Here is a 5,011-nt window from a genome sequence, read left to right as displayed (position 1 = left end):
GTAAAATAAAAAAAAACGAAATATATTTAAATATATACCATTAATTCTATTTTTTTACATTAAAAATAGCACCAAAAAAAATAGAATTAATGGTAATTATATAAATAGAATAAATTCTAATAGAGAAAAAGTTATTCTAGATAAAAATAACTTAATTAAAATTATTAAATTGTGTATAAATATATAAGAAATTCAGTTATAAACGATCGATCCACATTTAAATGTAGATTATATTTGTAAATACAGTGCAAAATTGATTATCCTACAATTATTATATAAATAACAATAACATACGATTTCATACCCGTAGATACTGTTTATCAATACTCAACTGAAAGGTTATAATTATAGACGTATATAATGGTTAATTAAGATGATCAATGATACTACAATGGCTCTTACAATTCGTGTTATATTGTTTAACTGACTCATGCATACATGTAGGGAGTAAGTATATGCAAGAACATCTGTATGACGAGCCACACACACACACACACACACACACACACACACATATATATATATATATATATAGAACTATAAATGCAATCCAGGTGGACCTTATGTCTATTCTGTTATTGCAGATGATCACGAAATCACTCTGGGAATTGAACATGCATTTGGAAGATTGCACAATTTTGATTTTGAGTCAAGCCAACTCATACTTTTTATTCGCTTCATGTGAGATTACCATCAACTGTATCATAACTTACCTTTATCATGTTTTACCAAAAACATTAAAATTAATAAATAATAGTATTTTCCTTTTAAATATTTGATGTATGTCCTACATTTCGTCTACATAACTTATATAAGGGCATTATTGTTTCCTATGTACAAATGAGTAAGCTTTCATTTATAATTTATAAATATAGAACGAGAACTTTACACGATTGATTTTATTCGATTTTTTTTGTTTAAATATATTTTATAAGAATTCTTTTTAATGAGGAAATTCTTAAATTGCTCGGGTATAAAAGCGTAATTGTTATTAAATAGATCATTTTCTTAACATCCTGCTTAGCTGGTGTTGCAGTTGTTAGAAATTTCTGTTGTGAGTATTTAGTTAAATTCTCGTTTTATTAATTTCTTTCTAAAGAATTTTACTGCCTAAATCGAATCTAATTTAAGTAACTGATAAAAATTTGCATAAATTATCGTTTATCAATTTTTATTTTCCTAATGATTTCATACATATTTATGCAATAAGTAGGCCTATGTAATTTATTCCCCCACAAAAATGTGAATATTTTAAATATTATTCGTTAAAAATTTTATTATTATTATTATTTTTTATATCATTAAGTAACGAGTTTGAATATTAAATTCACTATAATTTATTATAATGTAGAAAATTTATAATTTTTAATTTATGATGAAAGAAAATGTAAAGTAAAAACAAAAAAATAATAATAATAATAATAACAAATTTATATAATGCATTTTTTTCTTTCTAAAAAAATAAAGAAATAAATAATGTATATTGAAAAAAATAATATAAAAACGAAAGAAGTATGTTAACACGTGTTGAAAGAAAGAAATGACTAGGGGTATGTTGAAGGAAATGTATTAATATATGTTGAAAACAGAGGAAATATATCAAATTGTATTGAAAAAAATAGGAAAAAAAATCGTTGCTCTTATTGAAGAAAGTCATTTCTTTATGGAAGAAATAAAGAAATTAAGAATTTTTATCCAAATTACGTTCATGAAAGTATACTAGCATGTATATAAAACACTTAGAAAATGCTAGTAAAAAAATGAAAGCTTTCCTATCTTTAAAAACAAATAAATAATTAATTTTTTAATAAAATAATATATTAAATGTGCATGCCAAGAAATTTAAATGTTTTAATTATTATTTATTTGTTAAAAATCAATAATAGACCGAGTCGAAGTTAATATTAAACTAACTGCACACACACACACACAAACACATAAATCGCATTCAGTAATACTCAAGATAATGATATCCACTAGACGAGGTTCAGAAACATCTGTAAATATCAGAATTCAGCATGACGTTTCCCCAAAGAGATTAATGGCTATCTCTCCATTTTGTTTCCATTAATTATTAAAAGATTCAAAGTTTTATCCAAAAGGAAACAAAAGAATTCCGCATTACCTATAACTTAACTCTATCATTATTGCTTTTCTATTATTCAGATTCCTCTAAATAACTAGTTAATTATCCGAGTAAAGTATATTAGAAAATATCGTTTATGGTGAAGACCCTATAATCAAATGGTTATTTTTCGAAAATCGTTTGTATACACGTCTTTGTCTTAAAATAGTCACGCAATTTTTGTATGGACACAGTAAATTTTCCTCATCATCATCTTCTTCTTCTTCTTCTCCTGTCTTTCACGAGATCAGATGTTAGAAAAATACAATAATCGATCACGAACGTATTTTAACAGGTAAATATAAGCTTATACTCTATTTTTTTTTTCATTTTTAACGAAATTAAAGCAGAAAATAGTGATTTATACGCCAGATAATGTATCAAAGAATGATTAAAATGCATTTGTAAATGGCAGGAATGATTTCTCTTTTGTATTCGTCAAACAAAAGATTCAAAATGTTCGTTACTTAATGATTGACCTAAAAATAACTCTAATTGTTTATCTATAATCTAACTGTAATTTTGTTACATTTAAATCAAATGATGCTTAATTGAAATGAAGTGAATTGATTGCCTGGTAAATTGCGCTTTCTATAAAAATTCATTAATTATAATTAACAATTAGAAATTTAAAAAATATATATATATATTAATAAACGTAAAATATACAGAATAAAAATTGAATATTTTATATTGTTTATGCTACAATAATCCAATTACGTAGAAGAATTAAGCTACAAGAATTCAGTTTTTTTTTTTTAGATTGAAAGTAATAACAGGGCTTTTGTTTTTTCTTTCTTTCTTTAATAATAAAATATATTAAATATTAATTACAATTTTATTCACCCGTCTGTAAGATTATTTAATATTATATATTTTTAATTTTTATGTAGAAAAATATTACTGATTTAAGAGAAAGTAAAGTGCAACATTAGAAAAAATAAATCAGGTAAAAAAAGTCATTTCGGGATAGATTATTACCCAACAATCTATAAAATCAAGTCATAATTCTTGACATAAAAACATTATTTTGTACTTATAATGACAATTATCAGCCATTATACTCGGTTTTTATAAAGATTAACAATATAAAACTTTGTTTATAACGTTAAAAAAAAACGTCTGGAAGAATTTTATAATGCATAAATTAAAACCACTTAAATATATTTTTATGAATTATTAAATATATATCGAATTAAAATCAATTTTTTTNTTTATATAAATATTTACTACTGTTTTATTTTTATTTGGGCATTTGGCATCTTTTCAATTCCACATGTTGTCCTCTTCCTAGGATTTTATCCACATTCAATGGCTGATATACGAATTAACATGCATGTTTAACCTCTTACTTGTAAATCATTGCTTACGTTTTAGACCATTAGTACCTTTTCTATGAAGAGGAAGAACGTTAAAAATAAGAAAATTAAAAAAAATAAACAATTTAGAAACTAATTAGAACTAATTATCGTGGGTGAATGAACTTACTGGAGGCTTTCATACCAAAAAAAAAAAAAAATAAAAAAGATAAGGGAGGGAAGAAATTCTGTATCATTTTCCAAGCAGAAAAGGCATCAATGATCAATCAATTAGAAAGAATCTAGGATTTTATCTGATCTCCTGACACCTCTACAAAATCCCTATTTAACCTTTCTAATGTTTTTATATATATTCAATTATTAATTACATTTAAATCCATTTTATATACTTCAATTGATATTAATCAATATTTAAATTAAATAATGTTGATTACTTAATAATGCAATTTTAATTTTTCATATCTGATCGAAATTTTTCTGTATTTCCTTTATTATTTTTTTTTTTTTCCTTTTACTTTTTCTATTCGACTTATCTTTTTTTTTATTTTCTTCCCTGCTTGTTCGTCTCCTTATTACTTCAAATAATTAATTTTCTTAGTGTTAATATTTCAACCAAATTCTCTTGAATAAAGAAATTAGTTCTTTCGACCGTTACAAATATTTTCAATTAGTTTCCAAGATAAAAGGCCGTTAAAATAATAAAAAAAAGTACAAGAAAAAACTTTTGATGCGTATAACAGTTAAAAAGAAAGCTAAATAGTCTATAATATATAAATATATAANAAAAAAAAAGTTAACAACTTTAAAGTTATTTTAATAATCTACATAATAAATTTTTAAATAAATAATCCGCATATTCCCTTGATCCATTAATTATTTAAATTATAGTTTTTATTATTCTTAGGTGTAGAGAATATGCCTTAATATCGATTTCCTGTCTGTAGTCACAAATATATAATTTAATTCATATTTAAACGTAGCATAAATGTATATGATATACATCTAACAACAGTGACTAAATATACAGCTTAATCTGAATGACAATGAACTATAGTTTCTAAAATACGACCTATTAACGAACAATAAGAAGTAGACATAAGTTCAGGCAATTTAACTTCATCCACATAAGTCAATATTATAATATAAAATGTCATTTTTACAACTAATTGAAAATTCCAGTAAATTAAATATTGATTTATATGGAAAACTATTAGCAAAACTAATTATTAAAATAATCAATTTATTTTATTTTTATAGAAAGTTGAAATAATTTTATCAGAGAAAAATCCTTGCTGAAAACATAAATTCCGGTCCTAAAATATTGGAAACATAAATTTTGTGCTTTTCCAAAACATTACAACACAGCAATAAAACAGAAAAAGGGGAGAGGCAATGCAGTATTTTTACTTATTTATTTATTTTTTTGGTAGCCCTCCCACTTGTCACTTAATTTCTTCTTGAAAAAATATAAATAAATGAATTAAAATATAAATAAATATTTATTTCGTTCCAAAATTACATTTCTATTATATTTCTTTTTCTATTTTTCATCCTCAGACAAGCAAAA

At 23.6% G+C, this 5,011-nt stretch overlaps 1 protein-coding gene across 2 annotated transcripts in view; it reads left to right on the top strand.

Moving 5' to 3' along the window:
• Nucleotides 1-5,011, top strand: part of LOC111618359 (leucine-rich repeat-containing protein 24-like) — a 42,753-nt gene that overhangs the window by 7,544 nt on the left and 30,198 nt on the right. The gene's annotated exons all lie outside the window — the stretch shown is intronic.

This window comes from Centruroides sculpturatus, unplaced genomic scaffold (genome assembly GCF_000671375.1).
Source record: "Centruroides sculpturatus isolate CEXI.00-Female unplaced genomic scaffold, Cexi_2.0 scaffold69, whole genome shotgun sequence".
Lineage (NCBI taxonomy): Eukaryota > Metazoa > Arthropoda > Arachnida > Scorpiones > Buthidae > Centruroides > Centruroides sculpturatus.
Note: the sequence above shows the minus strand (reverse complement) of the source record. Positions and strands in the feature narration are given on the sequence as shown.